At 36.7% G+C, this 21,734-nt stretch overlaps 1 protein-coding gene across 6 annotated transcripts in view; it reads left to right on the top strand.

Annotated features, from left to right (window-relative positions):
* The window catches only part of VWA8 (von Willebrand factor A domain containing 8), a 342,103-nt gene that overhangs the window by 84,098 nt on the left and 236,271 nt on the right, over window positions 1–21,734 (top strand). The gene's annotated exons all lie outside the window — the stretch shown is intronic.

Raw genomic sequence — 21,734 nt, 5'->3', positions numbered from 1 at the left:
TTTTATGTAAAAATGCCGCAAGCTTTATTATCCATATTTTGCAGCTTCAAAGAAATGGAGTGATCACGTCTCTAATTATTTGAATGCACACTTCACACCTCGAATACACGGGAAAGCTGGTGTTTCATGTAGAAGTTATGTAAAGAAGCGGTTTTAGAGTGCTAGTAATTACTTCAATAAAAAGCTACTAATTACTTCAATAAAAAGTCTCTTGCCATTTTAACAAGAAAAAATAACCATCAAACATATAATTTAAACAATAGGTTGAATCAGAAGATGTGGTAATATAATGGGAGGGTTTTTAGAAATGTTCTAAAAACAATCTGTGGCTGTTATTTAGAACTGAATATATACTCTCTTCTTTTGGAGATTTAATTCAGGATGTATTTAGAAAACAACTCATTTCTATCCTCTAGTTAGGCTGAACAGAGTGTTTATGCACATTCTGTTACTGTCTTCCTATTCCTTTTATGGGCAATTAAGGGCTTTTTTAAAGGAGAACCAAACAAATGGGTGATATTACTCTATAATGGGGTTGATAAACTCTTTCTTAAAAGGATTGGATCATAAATATCTTGGTCTTTTTGGACCAGGTGGACCCCATTGAAACAACTCAACCCTGCTCTTGGAGTAGAGAAACAGCCATGGGCTATCTGTGAATGAATGTGTCTGTGCTCCGCCTTATCACAGTTTTGGTGTTTTTTGGTTTTTTTTTAAATTAAATTAAATATTTATTTATTTATTTGAGAGAGAGAGCATGAGTAGGGGGACGGGGAGAGAGACAAGCAGACATCCTGCCGAGCAGGGAGCCAGACATGGGGCACGAACTGGGACCCTGAGATCATGACCTGAGCCGAAGGTGGATGCTTACTACTGAGCCACCCAGGTGCCCCTTTGGTTTTTTTTTTTTTTTAAATTGGGGTGCAATTCACATGTAGTAAAATCAGTTCATTTTGACAAACAAATTTGGTTATATAACCACTATCACAATTGAGATAATGGGACATTTCCATCAGCTTAAAAAATTCCCTTGTGCTTCTTTGTAGTCACTCCCTCCCTGACACGGGTAACCACTGATCTGTTTTCTCTCCCTATTTGCCTTTTCTAGAATGGCATAAAAATGGATTTAAACAGCCTTTTGAGTCTGGTTTCTTTCACTTACATAATGCATTTGAGATTCATCCACACTGTTGCATCTTTCAGTAGTTTGTTCTTTTTTTTTTTAAATGTTTTATTTATTTATTCATGAGCATCAGAGAGAGAGAGAGAGAGGCAGAGGCAGAGGGAGAAGCAGGCTCCCTGCCTAGCAGGGAGCCCGATGCGGGACTCAATCCCAGGACCCTGGGATCATGCCCTGAGCCGAAGGCAGACGCTTAACCATCTGAGCCACCCAGGTGCCCCAGTAGTTTGTTCTTTTTAATTGCTGAGAACCTTCTCACATTTTTATTGGTGTTTGTGTCAGTACTTGTGTGTGTTCCTGCTACAGTGGCTTTACTTTTGGGGCTCAGCCCTTCTCACCTCGATTATCAACACTCATTTTCTAGGCTTTCTACCTGTTTCCAGCCTGGATTTTTCCCAGTCCATACTTCCAACACTGAATTTTGTTCTTTCTAATTTTCCCCCTGCTTTAAGCCATTGAATCACTTCTAATAGTTTGGAAGATAATTTCAAATTCTGTTGCTTAGCATACTGCTTTTTTTTTTTGGCCCTCCAAACCTCCCTTAGCCAGGTTTGAGGGTTCAACCTGTGCAGCTAACATTCACCTTTTAACTCCAGCCATAAAGAATGGTTTGTGGTCTCCTCAGCATGACTTGTTGTGTGAGGCAGCCATACTTTCTTGCCTCCTCATGCTGTATGAACCTCCTTCTCCAGTGGACCAGTTTGCTTACTCTTCACAATTTAGCCCCACTGCTGCTATCTCTGCATTTTCTGATAGGTCCCCAGTTCGATTTATATGTACTCCCTGTGTGTTTCACTGGCTCTTAAATCTATGGTTCCGGGGGCGCCTGGGTGGCTCAGTTGTTAAGCATCTGCTTCGGCTCAGGTCATGATCCTAGGGTCCTGGGATTGAGTCCCTCATCAGGCTCCTGGCTCAGCGGGGAGCTTGCTTCTCTCTCTCCCACTCCCCCTTCTTGTGTTTCCTCTGTCGCTGTGTCTCTCTCTGTCAAATAAATAAATTCTTTTCAAAAAAATTATGATTCTGTACTGGAATAATACTATATTTCATTCAGGCCAATCTGCCATCAGTTGTGAGACACACCATTATTTTGTGTTCCACTAAGAAAGTCGTGCAGCAAATAAAATTAGGACATGACTTTATCGCTTAGCATTTTTATTTTATTCTTAATGAAAGAACTCTTTTAGACTTAATTTAGATCATATATCTCTTGTGTATGCAGAAAAAAGAAAATATAAATGCGGTAAATGGTGGAAACATTTTTAAAACTTCTTCACCTTCAGTCCGACTCTTCTAAGGCACTTTTTGGTTCAGGTGTAGATGTTTATGTTGTTTCACATAATATTCTCCGCATCCTCTGTGCTTTGTCAAGAACAGAGTGCTCTTCCATTATTTCCAGGATATTCTTCCAAGCTACTGATAGCCATTTGGGTTTTGCTACTTAATTTTAACAGAAGGGGTTGACTGAAATGTTTTAAGGCAATAGCTATGACTCATATTCTTTTCCCAAGTGGTCTTTAATTTGTTGACCAAAACATGAATGGATTATAGTTGCCCCTTTTTGCCATAGACAGATGTACAAAACTAAGTTCAGACATGGGCAGAGAATAATTAGCTGGCCAGCAGCTGTTGTAAAATTCTGTCCTTTAAAGGTGCATCCTGATTCCAGGGATATTAAAATGTAAAAAGTGTGTATCTTGGAATTGATGGAATTTAGCTATTTGTCTCTCTCATCGTTTGCAAACTCCTTGGGGGCAAGGACAATGTGCTGTTCAACAATCTATTCCCTTCATGCGCACATAGCAGATGTCAAGATGAAAAAGTAAAACTTGCAAATTCTATATCCTCTGTGAATTTTTTAATAGGAAGTGTAAACTAAGGGCACTTACCTTTTCGTAACGATCTTTCTCATTCTTCCCATTGTCTTTGTATGTTATTCTCTCATATGGACAGACCAGAGTTTATCTAACCAGTCTCCTATATATGGATAATTGGTTTTATTCTCAATATTTTATAATTACACATGAAGTTGCAGTGAATAACCTTGTGCATATGTGTTTTTATATTGTTAGAAGTGTATCTTCAGGATTAATTTCCTACAAGTGGGATTGTGAGGTTGATAGATAAATGCATGGGTAGTTTTGTCAGGAATTGCCAAATTTCCTCTGTAATCATGATACCATTTTGCTTTCCCATCAACAATACCGACAGACAGGGCTACCAAGCTTCTTAATGGTTGCCAGTTTGATACTTCAAAATGGTATCTAAGGAGTAGTTTTAATTTGCATTTCTTATATTAGGAGGGAATTGAAAATCATTTCTTTCCATTTTTTTTTAAAGATTTTATTTATTTATCAGAGAGAGAGAGAGCGCATAAGAGCGCAAAGCAGGGGGAGCGGCAGGCAGAGGGAGAAGCAGGCTCCCCACTGAGCAGGGAGCCCGATGTGGAACTCAATCCCAGGACCCTGGGTTCACGACCTGAGCCAAAGGCAGATGCTTAACCGACTGAGCCACCCAGACGTTTGTGAAATCGTTTCTAATTTTAAGGGACATTATATCATGTCTTTTCTTACTAAATTACCTATTGGTTTTTTTTGGCCCATCTTTCTATTGAGTGTTTGGCCTTTTTCCCTTCCGTTTTTGAGTTCTTAATGTATTAGCCATTTTGCTTTTTGTCTGTGATATGTGCTACATGTATTTTCTATTAGTGTCAGTTGTCCTTTGGCTTTATCTAGGCATAAATTTTTTTTTGCTTCATAAAATTAAAAAAAGTTTTTTTATAGTTAGATTTATTAATATTTTGTTTTATTACATCTAGGTTTTGAGTCCTTACACCCAGGTTATGAAGGAATTCACCCATGCCTTTTTCAGCTTCTAGATTGTTCTCTCTACAGTCCTCACACATGAAGGCGCTATGCCTTCTGTTTCAGAGCCAGCAACAGAGGACTGAGTCCTTCTCGTACTGCCCTCTCTCTCTCTCTGACCACAGCTGGGAAACGTCCTGCAGCTTTATGGACTCATGTCATAAGATTGGGCCCACATGGGTAATCCAGAATAATCTCCACTTCTTAAGGTCCTTCATTTAGTCACATCTGCAAAGTTTCTTTTGTCATTCAGAGTAACATATTCACAGACTCTCTGACATCTTTGTGTAGGGGTATTATTCTGCCTACTCCCCTGACCATTTTAGAAGATCACATCACTAAAAGTATTGCCATTCATGGTATTTGAGTTACAAATATAGCACACCTGCGTCAGCTGATACAGTTTTCATATCCATAGTGATTCTCTCTGTAACTGCAAGCACTTGACTTCATCATTATATTTTTTGGTGTAGTTGTGACCATATTTTTGTTGAAGTTATGCAGTATTTTATAACAAGTTATTTTCCTTGTACTAAAGTTTAGGCATTATCGTCTATTTTTATTTGAAATTACGTGTGTGGGTGCAATTTATTACCTGTGGATTTTTTCAAGTTTATAAAGCAAATGTTTGAAGGTATTGTTTATAAAATAGGGGTATTAGGCCCAACAGAATTGAGAACCGGTGGGCTAGACCACAGCACAGTGCTTGGCATGAAGACGATATTCAAGGAAATATGCACCATCTTAGAGGCTTGGGAAATCTAAAAATATTTTAAGTGGAATGACTTTTATTTTTAATGTATGTCAGGGATAGGTGTGATTATTCAGACATTGTTCTCATTCTCCCCATAAAAACATTTAAGAGCTTTTCTATTTATAGCGTTCTGTAATGTAGAAAAAGTGAGAGAATTATTTAGATCAACTCCTGATTTCTGAGAACAAGTTCTTAGAGAATAAAGCAGGAGACTCTATTTTGAGACAGACTCATTTCAGTTCTAGAATTATAATTTTCTATGTATTTCTATGTTTTTCCAAAATAAAGTTTCATGATGATTTAATAATCTATTTCTGTAGCCTCTTTGAAGTGATCAAAGTGATTTACCAAAAGTTAACCAACTAGTTTCTCTAAAATATGCCAGTAAAGTGGAATTTCCTGACTTTCAAAATTAAGGATGAGAAAGGTTAAGTGCCAGAGTTTATACCTCAAATTAGCCAAAGCTTGTACAATAGTTTCTAGCTTATTAATTGTCAAGCCATTTTTTTTTTTTTTTTTTGCTCACGAGATTGTACATCTTTAAAAACAATAAGCAGCAGACAATGAGGCTCACTCTGAGATAAGAGGGAACTGGGTTGAGGCCCTACACTACCATCTGTTTTTATTTGGAATGCTTTCCTTCACATTAGCTTGATTTGCTTTAGCATGCTAGTGTTGTCACATCAGTTTGTTTTTCAGTATTGGTCTGTTTTTCTACTTGCTAGCTTTTTAGAAACAATATAACGGAATGGAGGAATTTCAAAAAATTAATCGTTGCCTTCAACTGATAGAAATCCATCTCAACAGTGTGTTATTTTTATAACTGCAACTTTGTAAAATACATCTTAGGTTCTCATTTTGACAGAGATGTAATCAAAAGTTTAGTGTAATGACACTTGAAGTATTTTACATTAAGTTCACAACTAGAACTACTTGGAGTGTGTATATGACAGGACATAGCACAAAGTTATGTATTGAAAAGGCAAGGTATTGGCTGGTTTAACTTGATAATCTTTTCAACTTATATATTGTAAAAAATGCAAAGTGTACCTTAAAGTTTAACTGTGCAATTATAGAGGTTCATTTAGAAGAACAGGCTTATGTTGCACAAACTTGCCATTTAAAAGGCCATAGGTTTTATATTTGCTTTTTACAAAAAAGTATCCAAATTTGATATTCAAATCTTTTATAATTTTTTTGAACTATGCACTGGACTCTTTATTTAATTGAAACCATGTACTTCTTAAGTAATAGACAAAATCTTTTGTGTTATCTTAACAAATTTAGTTATCATTAAGTATTTATTAGATTTCTAAAAAGTAGGAAGCCTTTGGGTGTGTGTACAAAAATAAACATTACGATAAAACCAAATCCATTAGCCCAGGGTAGAAAACAAGTGACCAAGGAATCCTACCAAATAAGGAACTCTAGCCTGAGAGGTAGTTCATTTACCATCCTTGGTGATCTAAAAACATGGAATCTGTAAGCTTGAAGAGGGAAGGATTTGCAAATGTGGGGATTCTCTGTGGAATAGCTCCAAATTTAAGGACACTATGTAACGAAGTCCGGTACTGTTGGTAAGAACACATTGTTATACGTGATCATCTCTGTCAGTCAGTACTTTTGTTTTAAATGTACTTTGCAGTAATTTTGATTAGGGGTCTTGGGGCAATTTTTTTTTCTTTTTAAATTTTTTATTTGAGTATAGTTGACACGATGTGATATAGTTTCAGGTGTACAACATAGTGATTCGACTTCTCTTTGTGTTATGCTACGTTCACCCCAAATGTAGCTACCCTGTGTCACCCAACAACGCTATCATGTCATTGACTATCTTCCCTTCGCTACTGCTAATTTCTGGGTGTTCATTTTGTATCCTGCAACTTTACTGAATTCATTTATCACTTCTAATAGTTTTTTTGGTGGAATCTTTAGCGTTTTTTATGTGTAGTATCATTTCATCTGCAGAGAATGACAGTTTAACATCTTTATCAATATGGATGCCTCTTCCTTCTTTTTCTTGTCTGAGTGCTATGGCTTCAACTTCCAGTACTGTGTTGAATAAAAGTGGTGAGAGGTGGGCATCCTTGTCTTGTTCCTGGATCTTAGAGGGAAAGCTCTCAGTTTTTCACCATTGAGGATGATGTTTGCTATGTTTTTCATATGTGGTCTTTATTATGTTGAGGTATATTCCCTCTAAACCTACTATTTTGAGTGTCTTTATCATGAACAAATGTTGAATTTTGTCAAATGCTTTTTCTGCATCTGTTGAGATGATCATGATTTTTATCCTTCATTTTGTTAATGGAGTGTATCATGTGGATTGATTTGCAAATATTAAATTATCCTTGCATCCCTGGAATAAATTCCACTTGATCATGGTGAGTGATCCATTGAATGTATTGTTGGATATTGGCCTGTAGTTTTCCCTTTTGTGGTGTCTTTGTCTGGTTTTGGTATCAGGGTAATTTTAGTGTCATAGAATGTATTTAGAAGCTTTCCTTCCTCTTCCAGTTTTTGGAATAGTTTGAGAAGAATGGGTACTAACTCTTTCTTTAAATGTTTGGTAGAATTCACCTATGAATATATCTTGTCCCGGATTATTATTTTTTGGTAGTTCTTTGATTACCAATTCAATTTTGTTACTAGTAATTGGTTTGTTCAGATTTTCTATTTCTTCCTGATTTAGTTTTGGAGGATTGTATGTTTCTAGGAATTTATTCATTTCTTCTAGGTTGTCCAATTTGTTGGCATATAATTTTTCATAGTATTCTCCTATAAACCTTTGTATTTCTGTGGTGTCAGTTATTACTTCTCTATTTATTTGGGTCCTTTCTCTCTCTCTCTCTCTCTCTCTCTCTTTTTTCAATTTTGTTTATCTTTTCAAAGAACCAGCTCTTGGTTTCATTGATTTTTTTTTTCTATTTTTATTTATTTATTTTTGGTCTCTGTGTCATTTATTTCTTTTTTTCAAATTTTTTTAAAGATTTTATTTATTTATTTGAAAGAGACAGAGAGCGTGAGAGGGAGGAGGTCAGAGGGAGAAGCAGACTCCCCGCTGAGCAGGGAGCCCGACGTGGGACTCGATCCCGGGACTCCAGGACCATGACCTGAGCCGAAGGCAGTTGCCCAACCAACTGAGCCACCCAGGCGCCCTCTGTGTCATTTATTTCTGATCTGATCTTTATTTTCTCTTTCCTTCTACTCACCATGGGTTTGTTTGTTCTTTTTCTAGTTCATTTAGGTCTGTAAAGTTAGATTGTTTATTTGAGCTTTTTCTTGCTTCTTATGAGATAAGTCCATATTGCTATACATTTCCCTCTTAGAACTGTTTTAGCAATTTTGGACCATTTGTATGTAGGTCATTTGTCTCCATGTAGTTTTTTTATTTCTTCTTTGATTTCTTCACTGACCATTGCTTGTTATTGTTTAGCCTCCACATGTTTGTGTTTTGTCCAGTTTTTTTCTTGTGATTGATTTCTTGTGTCATAACTCTGTGGTCAGAAAAGATGCATGGTGTGATTTCAGTCTTCTTACATTTATTGAGACTTGTTTTATGGCCCTAACATGTGATCTGTTCTGGAGAATGTCACATGTTTACTTGAAAGGAATGTGTCGTCTGTTGTTTTTGGATGGAATGTTCTGTATCTGTTAAGTTCATTTGCTCTAATGTGTCATTCAAAGACACTGTTTCCTTATTGATTTTCCTTACATCCAGTGATGTAAGTTGGATGTTAAAGTCCCCTACTATTATTGTATTGCCATTAATTTCTCCCTTTGTATTCAGTAATATTTGTTTGATGTATTCAGGTGCTCCAGTGTTGGGTGCAGAGATATTTATAATTGTTATATCCTTTTGTTGGAGTGATTCCTTTATCATTTTGTAATGCCCTTCTTTATCTCTTGTTACAGTCTTTGTTTTAAAATCTGTTTAGTCTGATACAAGTATTGCTACCCTGGCCTTTTTTTTTTTTTTTTTAATGTCCATTTGCATGGTAAATATTTTTCTATCCCTTCACTTTCATTTTGTATGTGTCTTCATGTCTCTTCATGTCTGCGGTGAGTTTCCTATAGGCAGTATATAGGTCTTTTTTTTTTTTTTTTTAATCTGTTGTGCTACCCTGTGTCTTTTGATTGGCACATTTAGGCCATTTATGTTTAATTATTGATAGGTATATACCTATTGCCATTTTGTTCATTGTTTTCTGGTCATTTTTATAGTTCTCTGTTCCTTGCACTCTTTCTTTGTGATTGATGAATTTCTATGGTGTGGTGTTTGGATTTCTTTATCTTTGTTTTTTGGGTTTTTTTTGTATATATTATGGTTTTGGGTTTGTGGTTACCATAGGTTCATTTATAACATCCTAAATATGTAGCAGTCTATGTTAAGTTGATGGTCATTTAAGCTCAAATACATTCTTAAAAAAACCCTTTTTTTATTCCTTCCTCCATGTTTCATGTATGTGCTGTTAAACTTTATATCTTTTTATTCATAATTTTCTTATGAAAATTAATTATGGCCACTTATTTTCCACCTTTAAGTCCTTAGGGCAGTCTTTTAAGAGTCCTCAGGATTTTATGGTCATCAAAGATCATGGCAAGAATGAGGAGTTTGCTAGAGGTTAATGAGATTAGTGATGATGTTATATATTTATATTCTTTTATGAGGAATATGTCAAAGTCAAAAAAGAAAGAAGGATATAGTTTTGATTTGATTTGGAATTCACAATATTTGTATGTATAGTGTATTTTGCAAACATTTTATTCTTGGAAATAAAAAGTAAATACATCCTCTCAGCTTTATTGTCTAGATGCATTTGATGATTCTGAAATGCTTTGTTTTTCTATTTTTCCCCTGTTAAAAAATACAACTACTCAGGATCCAAACCTTTTCTGAATGTGTAGAACTTTTATTGGTGATTTATAAGCCAGTCTCATAGTAGAAACAGAGCTTTCTGAGGTATTTGAAATGAAAGCCATTTGACAAAACCATAGAGATAGTCAAAAAGGACAACAGGGCACCTGGGTGGCTCAGTTGGTTAAACATCTGCCTTTGATAGAGGACATGATCCCAGGGTTCTGGGATGAAGTCCCGCATTAGGCTCCCTGCTCAACGGGAAGCCTGCTTCTCCCTCTGCCCCTTTTCCCCACTTGTGTGCACTGTCTCTCTCTCTCAAAAATAAATAAATAAAATCTTAAAAAAAAAAAAGACAGCAAAGGGAAAGGTATTCTTTAACAGAGTTCATTAGTGCTTCTGGGGACTCAGAGCTGAAGTAGCTTGGACCTTAAGATGGTAGAAGCTGCCACATTCCTGATTTTATACTCTATGGACTACTGTTAAGAGATTTAACAATCTGAAGAGGGTCTTTGGCCATTCCTAGCTCCTGTGATGATTCCTTTGGTTCCTTTAAACTCTTCCAGGATTAGGTAGCTATGGGCAGACAGCCTCTGCACAGGAGCAGAGTGATGTCCATTATGCCCTCACATAGGTGGGAAGGTGAGCAAGGTGAGGTTGCTAACTCCACCAGCCTATTTCTTGAATCTTAGCAAGCCTCTTTCTGTGCTGCTTCAGGCAGGAGACTCCACATTTATCCTTAATGACCCTCCTTGAATCCACCAACTCTTCCCTATCTCCCACCTAATGAGAAGTGTTCAGCTCCCTGCTGCACAGTGTCTGCCAATGGGGATCAATTCAGAGAGAGCAGCTTTAGTTTTGTTAGAAAAGTGCCAAAGGGGACACATTAAGTTGATCAAAAGAGTTGTCAAGCAGTGCAGCCATGACACACTTCTTAGCCTTCTCCCCATCTACCCTAACCCCCACAGCCAGTTAGTAGTCTAGCATCATTTGCTTTTTGTAGGATCTACTATAGCTACGAACATCTCCAGTAGCTCTAACCCACTATCTCTAGACCTGTTGTTGACAATTTGGTGGAAAATGTATTTGGCATATGGAACTTTACTTAGGATTTTTAAGAACACATCAGTTATGTTGGTTGAATATTTGTAGATACTTCTTTCTCTCTCAGTCTCTCTTTTGTTTTGGTAAGAACATTGAAATTCTACTTTCTCAGCAAATATCAATTATATAATACTATAGTCATCACATTTTACATTGTATCTTCAGATCATTTTCTTCCAAAGATTTTATTTATTTGAGAGAGAGAAAGCACCAGCAGGTTTGGGGGAGGGGCAGAGGGAGAGGAAGAAGCAGACTTTTTCCAGGGAGCCCAGCATGGGGCTCGATCTTAGGACTCTGAGATCATGACTTGAGCTGAAAGCTGACGCTTAACCAACTGAGCCACTCAGGTGCCGGTCTTACTCATCTTATACCTGAAAGTTTGTACCATTTTACCAATTTCTCCATATTTCCCTCACCTCCCAGCCCCTGACAACCAAACCACTTTTCTACTCTCTGTTTCTATGAGTTTGACTTTTTTTTTTTTAGATGCCACATGTGATACCATAGAGTATTTATTTTTCTTTGTTTGGCTTATTTCACTTAGCATAGTGCCCTCGGGGCCCATCCATGTTGTCACAAATGGCAGGACTGCCTGCTTTCTCATGGCTGCATAATATTCCATTATATGTATAAAAAACATTTTCTTTATCCATCAATCCATGGATGGACACCTCATAGGTTGTTTCCTATAGGACAACCTCATAGGTTGTTTCCTTTATCTTGGCTTTTGTTAATAGTGTTGCAGTGAACACAGGAGTACAGATTTCTCTTTAATATCCTGTTTTCATTTTATTTGGATATATACCTAGAAGTGGGATTGCTGGATCATATGGTAGTTATAGTTTGAATATTTTGAGGAACCTTCCTACTGTTTCCATAGTGGCAATACCAATTTATATTCCCACCAACAGTGCACAAGTGTTCTCTTTTCTCCGCATATTTACCAACACTTGCTATCTCTTGTCTTTTTGATAATAGCAGGTGTGAGGCGATCTCATTGAGGTTTGATTTGCATTTCCAGATTAGTGATGCTGAGCACCTTTTCTTGTAACCTGTTGGCCATTTAGAAAAATGTCTATTCAGGTCCCCATTTTTAAATCAGATTGTTTTTTTCCTATGGAGTTGTATGAGTTTTTTTTATATATTTTGGATATTAACCCCTTATCGGATATGATTTACAAATACTTTTTCTCATTCAGTAAGTTGCCTTTTTATTTTGTTGGTTTTCTTTGCTGTGCAGAAGCTTTTTCTTTTTCTTTTTTCTTTTTAAAGATTTTATTAATTTATTTGACAGATTTTATTTATTTATTTGACAGAGAGAGACACAGTGAGAAAGGAAACACAAGCGGGGGGAGTGGGAGAGGAAGAAGCAGGCCTTCCGCTGAGCAGGGAGCCCGACGCAGGGCTCGATCCCAGGACCCCGGGATCATGACCTGAGCCGAAGGCAGACGCTTAACTGACTGAGCCACCCAGGCGCCCCTCTTTTTCTTTTGATGTAGTCCCACTTGTTTATTTTTGGGTTTGTTGCCTTTGCTTTTGGTCACACTCAAAAAATCCAAGGACAATGTCAAGGAGCTTACTGTCTATATTTTCTTCTAGGAGTTTTGTGGTTTCAGGTCTTAACATTCAAGTCTTCAATCCGTTTTGAGTTGATTTTTTGTGTATGGTGTAAGATAGAGGTCCAGTTTTTGCATATGGCTCTACAGTTTTCCTCATACCATTTATTGAAGAGAATATCCCTTCCCCAGTGTATGTTCTTGACTCCTTTGTCATAAATTTGTTAACCATGTATGTGTGGGTTTATTTCTGGGCTCCCTGTTCTATTCCATTGATCTATGTGTGTGTTTTTATGCCAATATCATACAGTTTTTATTACTACAGTTTTGTGATACAGTTTGAAATCAGGTAATGTGATGCCTCCAACTTTGTTCTTTCTCAAGACCTTTTGGCTATTCAGTGCCTTTTGTGGTTCCATACAAGTTTTAGGATTGTTTGCTCCATTTCTGTGAAAAATGCCATTGGAATTTTGATAGGGATTACATTGAATCTGTAGATTGCTTTAGGCTTTGGAACTTTTTTTTTTTTTAAAGATTTATTTATTTATTTTGAGAGAGTGAGAATGAGAGAGAGAGAGAGAGTACATGAGAGGGGGGAGGGTTAGAGGGAGAAGCAGGCTCCTCGCTGAGCAGGGAGCCCGATGCAGGACTCGATCCTGGGACTCCAGGATCATGACCTGAGCCGAAGGCAGTCGCTTAACCAACTGAGCCACCCAGGCGCCCTAGGCTTTGGAACTTTTTAACAATACTAATTCTTTCAGCTCATGAGCATGGACTATCTTTCCATTTAATTGTGTCTTCTTCACTTCATTAATATGTTACAGTTTTCAGTTTATTTATTTTAAAATTTATCTCTTGGTGAAGACATTAAATATCTACTCTTTTGTAGATATTTAATTGGTAGATATGAAACAAGTATAGATACTTAATTAGAAGATGTTGCATCCCATAATTATTCTCTAAAGAATGTTGGAAGTAAATCAGATCATGTCATTTCCCTGTTTAGAATCTGTCAATAGTTTCCTATCATACATAGGATACGGTTAAGAACTCCTTACCCTGGCTTATGAGCCCTCCATCAATGCTTTTCAACCTTGGTTGCCTACTAGAATCACCCAAGGAACTCTGAAAAACTTCCAGTGTCCAGGCCCTATCACCAGGCGGTGAAGTAGTTGGTCGGAGTGAAACCCAGACTTCAGTATTTTTCCAAAAGCTACTTGGTAGTTCTAACAGGCAGCCGAGGTTGAGAACCATTGTCCATGCCTGCCTCTCCGGGCTTCTCTTTCCCTGCTGGACCCTCTGCTAATTATGCTTTAGCCTCACTGGCTACTTTCAGTCCCTTAAACCTGTCTAGCTGCTTCTCCTTCAGGGCTTTTGCACAGGCTTTTGCCTCAGCCTCAAATACTCTCACCCCTGATCTTCACATGGCCTCTCGTCTGTCAAATTGCAACTTAAATATATTTAGAGAAAGCATTCTTGATCCACCAAGTCATTTGCTATCACATTACCTGATATTTTCTGTAGAGCACTGACCCCCTACGTGATCTTTTTTCTTAGTCGTGTCTCCTCCCTCCCTTCCTTCCTTCTCATCCTCTCTCCCCTTTCCTATGTCTATTTTTGTTCTCTTCCCCCTGGAATGTAAGGACCATGTTTATCTGTTCCACTGCTGTACCCTCAGCTCCTGGAACAGTGACTTGCATGTAGTAAGCAGTCAATATATGAAGGAGTGGATAAATAATTTTGAAAAATATACATTATTTTTAAAGGACCAGATCAAATCTGACCTTTGTCAGCTTTTCTTTACTAATCCCTGCTTGTTTCCCTATTATCTTTAAATCCTAAAACAAGGGGCACCCTGGGTGGCTCAGTAGTTAAGCGTCTGCCTTCAGCTCAGGTCATGATCCCAGGGTCCTGGGATCAAGCCCCGCATTGGGCTCCCTCCTCAGTGGGAAGCCTGCTTCTCCCTCTCCCACTCCCCTTGGTTGTGTTCCCTCTCTTGCTGTGTCCCTCTCTGTCAAATAAATAAATAAAATCTTAAAAAAAAAATAAATCCTAAAACAAGAATTTCTTCTGTCTTATAGCATTGTCACATGACTTCTATTAATGTCTTGAACTATTAACTTATTGTTAAATTTAAATTTTAATATATTTGTATGTTTTTCTTCATTTGGTTCTGATTCAGCTGTTATTTAGCAAATACCCACTAGGTGCCAGACATCTCATTTAATTCTAAAGTTGTTTTCCTCGCATCATCCATTTATCGCATTATAAGGAGGTGGCAGATTTGGAATTGAAACTCTGCTTTCCTCATACTGTACTTGCTGCTTCCACGTTGGCTGACCAGAAGGGGTTTGAGCATGGCTAAATGAGGCCAAATGCCATATCTGTTTCAGGTGTCTTTACTGAATACCATAGTACTTACAACAACCTTGCTTTTATATCTTGTTCCTTGCTTTTAAAAAACTAATTTAATGTAAAGCAAATATTCCAAATATTTAAGCTAGAATTGATTGCAGCTTTCCCACATGTTCTAGCAGAGTCATACACTTGTGATAAAATGCAGCAGAGTTTGCCGTACCATTTGAGTAAAATGTGGTTCTTCAGTTTGTGTGTTGTTGGGGTTCTGCTCAGTAATGTCTCTGCCTTTTACTTTACTTTTGGAAAGTTTTTTCACCCTCTTTCGTAGACTACATTGTCCATGAACATTTCTGCACAAGCTTTAATAAGTTGGCTTATTCTTAAAATATTATTATCCTTAGGTTGTGGTTTGTTGTGGGCAATAGAACCCATCCTGGCTATCTAATACTGAGAGGGACTTATCACTGGGTATTAGGTAGCTTACAGAATTTCTGGGAGAGACAGGGAACAGTGTTTAGATTTTACCCAGTTAAGAATGACAGAGCAGGAGTGCTTCAGCCATAGCTTTCTAGGAGAACAGGTCCCCTGGAGCTGGTTGCCACCTCCCTCTCATTGCTCGCCGCCACTTTTTTCAGTTCCCAGTTGTGTATATATGTGAGAATGCTAGTAGAACCTGGGTCACCTACAGAACTTTAGTTGCAAAGCATCTAAGAAACAATGTTTCTCACTTTTTAGCCTCTGTAATAGAGGAAGATTAGAAGGGTATTTGATTAGGTATCTTCATTGAATACATATGACATTTGTACATATACTGACCTTGACTTATGTTTTATTTTGCAACTTTATTAAGATGTTCTTTTGTTGGATCAGTTGTTAGTAAGACAGGGGGTTTGACTTCTGGTTAGCTTTGGTCAGAAGAATTTTGTTCTGTGTTCATAGAATAACTGTTTAAGCAGAGCAGATCATCTTGAAGAGGTCCCACTGGTTATAATGAAGAGAGCTATAGATGATTCAAAATCAGCTGCTTCCCATCCATAGAAGAGTCATTTAAAACAATCATGGTAGGCTTATGTATACATCATTGTATACATAAAGGAAGCATTTATTATACGTGTGACAAGTTAAAAATAGGTCTTTAAGAGAAGAACTTGGGGGAGAAACATGGAAAAGTTTACAGATAATTTTACAATATGTAAAATGAGAGGCTTCTTTAAGATCAAACATAAATGACACTGAGGAATTTGGCAGCATGCCTTCCATTCTGTTCACTGAGCATGCTTAGACTGTAAATAATGCTTCATTTCTATTTGGGGACCTAACAATTATTAACATTCTGTGTTTATACAATATTTATGCAGTATTCTGCCACTAATAGGTATGGACATAATTAATCCCTTATTGCAAAATTGATGGCTTACATCATCTAGCCTTGGTGTATTCTTTGTTTCACTTAAGTCTGAGATTTTCTTAATATTTATACTCTACTGGCAGGATATTTTTTAGCAGGGTATTTTTGCTTATTTGAGCGAAACTTACTTGAGATCGACCTGGAAAGCCCATAGAATTACATCTAGTTTTCATTGGGAGAAAAAAATCATTAATAATACTTAGCCCAGTCAAAAAAAATTTGAGTGCCCACAGTGTATATTTTTGATTCAGAAATAAGAAAGTGAAGAATCATGTCCACCTAGAGATATAATTACTCTTACCTAAAGCTCTTTATTTTAATCTTTTACGCATGTATACAAAGATATTTTTAAACAACAATGGAGACTAGCTGTGTTTGGGGGCATTTTGGAGAGCTGTAACACCGTAGTCACTACTTGCTCACTCTTCTCAAAGAACTTGATTAAGAAACTGGCGTTTGTGGAGGGCAACCTGAGAGGTGTGCCATTGGTACATTCCTATATTAACTCTCCAGTGTATCCATGTACTGATTCTTCCAAGCTAGTTCCTTCACTGTGGAATTTCTTTTACTGAAATTTGTTGCTGTATTTATTGTAATAATATTTTTGAGGCCAACCCACATCCTCTGCTTATTAGTTATGTGTCCTTGTTTGGGTAAGCTAACCCCTTCATACCTCGGTTATCTCATCTGTAGGATGAAGGCAGTAATTGTACTTATCTCTTAAGGTTATAAGGATTACATGAATTAATTTATGTAGAGTACTTGACACCTAGTAAGCTCTCCATAAGTATTAGTGGCTGTAATTATCATTACTTCTGTTTTTAACTCCTTAACACACTGTACTTTATATGATGACCTGACCCATGGAACAAATTTTTCTCTATCTCATCATTAAAAATTATGGTGCTGCTTCTTTTTTTGGTGTCAATGCTGTGCTTATTATGACTTATATAACTTGTTTTATGTCACTCTTTTTTGTGTGTTACATAGTAAAAAGATTAGATTCACATTTTAAATTCTTCTTATAATACGTGTTTTATGTATTATCTTTACCTTTCTTCATTTCATCTTCCCTTGGTTAGTTTACTTTATCCACTTATTTCAAATCGTATAATGTTATACTATACATATTTTTGCAAGCCAACTCAAATACTTCCTGAAATTCTTCTGGGTTCAAATATGTAGTGGAAAAGTGTATGTTTAATCTAATTAAGGTCAAATTCTTAATAGATTTTGATATCCTCCATTTACTATAGTAATATAAATTGTCCACAAGAAAAATTATATATGCTTTATGCTGTAAAATTTTACTGTCTTATCAATATTCATATTTAAAGAGACGTAGTTCAAATTTCTTTATATGCTAAAAACTCACTATAATATTTTCATTTATCTTTCTGAATGATATTATGCTTTGGAAAACTAATTCTAGCCTTATTCTAGCCCCTTGACCCGCACGATGCTTATTGAACTTATCTCATCAAACTAATGACTTAACATCCAGGTTTCTCAAGGAAATGTCAGAAAAATTAGCATATGTGATTCAAAGGTACTAAAAACCTGTAAGGTATATAATTACTTTAGGCTCAGATCTATGTTTTCTGATATATTTCATGCAGCCATGCTTCTCACTTTAATAGGACTTTTTTTTTTCAGTAGGGTTTCTCCATTGCAAATCAAAAGAGCAAAATTACAAAAAAGAAAAAAAAAAGAAAATAAAAGAGCAAAATTCCAAATGTCACTGAATCTTAAGAGATCTTAAGTGAATCTTAAGTGGATGTTTTCCAGGGATCTGAATGAGAAGGTGAGGTGTTCAAGGTTAGACAATGGTAGTGCTAAAGGAACTTGGTTTCATGTCCTGTTGTTTTAAAATATTTAAGGAAATACAGAAAGAGGAAATGGTTCAGGCTCTATGATATCATTAGTACTATTTTTATTCTCTTAAGTTCAGAAGTTTCAGGGATAAGAAAAATATGTGCAAAAATTGGGACATTCATCATTTTTTATTTTTTATTTTTTAAAGATTTTATTTATTTATTTGAGAGAGAGAGAATGAGAGATAGAGAGCACGAGAGGGAGGAGGGTCAGAGGGAGAAGCAGACTCCCCGCCAAGCAGGGAGCCCGATGTGGACTCGATCCTGGGACTCCAGGATCATGACCTGAGCCGAAGGCAGTCGCTTAACCAACTGAGCCACCCAGGCACCCCCATCGTTTTTTATTTTTATTAGTGTACTTTCATAATAAACATATGGAGTAAGCACACTCTTTTTTTTTAATTTTGCTCCTCCACTTGCTTTAGGGGTGCAAGTGTAGGCAGGAAGAATAAAGAAATGATATGTGGGTTTTTTTTTAAGATTTTATTTATTTATTTGAGAGAGAGAGAGCATATGAGGGGGGGAGGGTCAGAGGGAGAAGCAGACTCCCCGCTGAGCAGGAAGCCTGATGTGGGACTCGATCCCGGGACTCCAGGATCATGACCTGAGCTGAAGGCAGTCGCTTAACCAACTGAGCCACCCAGGCGCCCAAGAAATGATATGTTTTTAACAATTTCATGATACAGTATATGTTTAAATACCAGTATTACAACAATTTCACAGTACTAAAATCCAAATATTCTATAGATGGAGATGCTGTTACTCTATTTTAAAGATTAGTTTATTATTGAAATTAATTCATATCACTGACTCAGACAATGCTGAAAAAATTCTGTCAATAATTAGATTTGATTAGGTTCAGTTGCACAGAAGTTCAGTTTTATTTTTGGTGTTCTTCACTCTCACACAATCAAAAATAATTTCTGATTTTAATTAATATTATGGAAAGTGGGGGCAATTGTCTCCTTAAGGAAAAGCTGGAATCTTCATCTTTTCTCCCCATACAGGTATTTAATTATGAAAACTAGCAGCTTGTGTTAAAAGGAATGCTTTTTTCTTTCTCTAAGGAGGGTTTTTATTTTAATGTGAAGACATCCTAGAAGTGAAGAATGACTCTTTTTTACCATGAGAGTATGAAAGAGTTTAGGTGGTAAAACTGGACTGAACTAGTCTTATAAGAAATGCCAAGTGTTTTCCATTTTTTATTCCTGTGAGGATTGAAGAAAGGGAGAACATTTCTGCTCTATAGCTGTAGTTGTCCTTAGCAGCTCTGAGCTCTGTTGATCTGTTAGTCATTGTTGTGTAGCAACAAATAATCATGCTTTACTTCAGTCAGAATAAGGGAATCTCTAACTGCCAGGTTGTAGAAGAGTCGTCCTGTGTCCTGGTTGTCTTTCTCATCATCTTTACTGGTAAATATTTACTCATTTGGATGAGGCAACTATTGTGGACAGTGTGTGCATTAACAAGATATGAAAGAATTTTGGAATCATCATCCAATGAAGTAGTGCTTTCTCATAGCGTGCGTTAGAATGGTGATTCAGGATGTCTTGGTATGGGAGTAAGGAATTTTCTCTGTTGAAATTTTTAAAAAAGGTTACCAGTTGCTAGCCTCAGCTCCTTGTGAGTCTGAACCTCTCATGCCAGAGTCACATTCCTCATCTTCTTTTCCTGGGCCCACGCAAAAGACTCCAGAGCTAAAGTGGGTCAGGATACCATATATTTTCAGTGTGAAGCTGGCATTTTCAAAATCAGCACCCATTCATTTCTTTAAAAATACAGTATCAATGGGATGCTTTCTTCATGTTACCTCCTCTCTGAATACCAATAGGAATACTTGAAGGAAACAAGGCTTACTCTTCCCTCCTTTCTCCATTTTTTTTCACCTTTTAATTTATACTATTTTGTTATACATCTCATATATCCTCATGTAATCTCATAATTCCTACTAGAATAAGAGAGGGGTATAAACAAATAGGATGAGACCAAACTTCACATTGAGTTAACGTTTCTTTTTTAAAGTAGTATTTCCCATCTAGGGGACATTTAATTTATCATCTGTGTAATTAATGTCTAATAAAATCCAGGTGGTAAGCACCATCTTGGGTCTATTGAATCCAGATCTTGGGGTGATGGAGCCTATGCTAATGTATTTTCCAAAAGTTCCCCCAGCTATTTCTGGTATATATATATCTTTGATTTAGAACTACTGTGTTAAAGCATGTTTTCTGTTTGCTTTATTCTCTAGAACAATATATGATGTAACTCTATAGTGAATATTTTTCTGAAATAATTACTACCAAGAGTTTTCTTTAAATTTACCTGTTTTTGTATTAATTTAAAAAAGATTTGTGTGTGTGTATTTGGTTGTTTTTCATAATTTAATTATGAAAATGACCCACAAACATTTATTTTGATTTGTCAAACTATTTTTCTTACACAGGGATTCCTTTCCTGTTCTTTTTTTTTATAAAGATTTTATTTATTTATTTGAGAGAGAGAGAGCAAGAGCAGGGGGAGTGGCACAAGGCAAGGGAGAAGTAGATTCCCCGCTGACCAGGGAGCCCAAGGTGGGGCTTGATCCCAGGACCCCAGGATCATGACCTAAGCCAAAGGCAGAGGCTTAACCAGCTGAGCCACCCAGGTGCCCCTCTTTTCCTGTTCTTACATTGCATACCCATGAATAGGAATGAGCTCATTCTCACCATAAACCATCTTAGTAAACACTGATGATGGTGCTCAATTTAGTATTGCAACTATCATTGGCAGCTTAGAATGCCATGTTCATGTAGTTTGCATAGAATTTAAAGTTCATAGTTTAAAAATTAAAATTAATGAATTAAGCCAAATTTTGATAATGTGTCAAAGCCAGACTTTTAGGGCTATGGGGATCTGGTGAGTCTGAATGTTACTATTCTCAAGTGTCTTTATGATTCAGTATAAGCCTATTCATACTTCCTAAGTCAGTACTTTTTTGATAGTGAGAAAATTGAAATAATTAAGACATATTTTAATCTTGGTTTCAGTGTAGATGTGTTGCCATTGTGAATATAAGCAAATTTTTTAGTTTTCTGTCTTCTTAAAACTGCAGTTGGATATCAAAGAATTTACAAAAGACTAAAGTTTTGAATAAAATTGATTGTAGAAGTTGAAATTTTGTTTGATATAAGTTGCCCAAAAGTTATCTGAAGCTGATAACAGAAAACAAACTATTGTCTTCATCATTAATACATGTAAGAAAAAGTTGTTGATATTATATGGCACCCCAAATTTTAAAAAATGGACATTTTATGCCACTGCTATTAATAGTTTGCTTAAATCTGTCACACTGTTTTAGCGCTAGTGCATTGTGTTTGTGCTTTAAAAAATTGCTTATGGGGCTTCTGGATGCCTCAGTCGATTAAGTGTCTGCCTTTGCTCAGGTCATGATCCTAGGGACCTGGGATTGAGTCCCGCGGTGGGCTCCCTCCCCCACTTCCCCTGCTTGTGTTCTCTCTCTCTGTCAAATAAATAAATAAAATCTTTTTTAAAAATTGCTTATAACTGCCATGCTATTGTTTGTCAATTCCTGTACCTCATCTGATGATTATCCTCCTCAGTTTCCTCCATTTTCAAACCTCTTTAAATAGACTGAGTCACCGTGATGGGTCCCTAGCATGGCCTTTCAGGAGAACTCAGCTGCAAGAAAATGGCTCAGGACTGAAAAGCATCTCTTCCCATTGAGTTTGTATGGCCTCTAATTCTTAAAGGAATCCACACATTTTGGTCCCCGTAAAAATAAAGC

Source organism: Zalophus californianus, chromosome 3, assembly GCF_009762305.2.
Source record: "Zalophus californianus isolate mZalCal1 chromosome 3, mZalCal1.pri.v2, whole genome shotgun sequence".
In the NCBI taxonomy this organism is placed as follows: Eukaryota; Metazoa; Chordata; class Mammalia; order Carnivora; family Otariidae; genus Zalophus; species Zalophus californianus.
The sequence above is the reverse complement of the archived record's forward strand: the minus strand, read 5'-3'. Positions and strand labels throughout refer to the sequence as shown.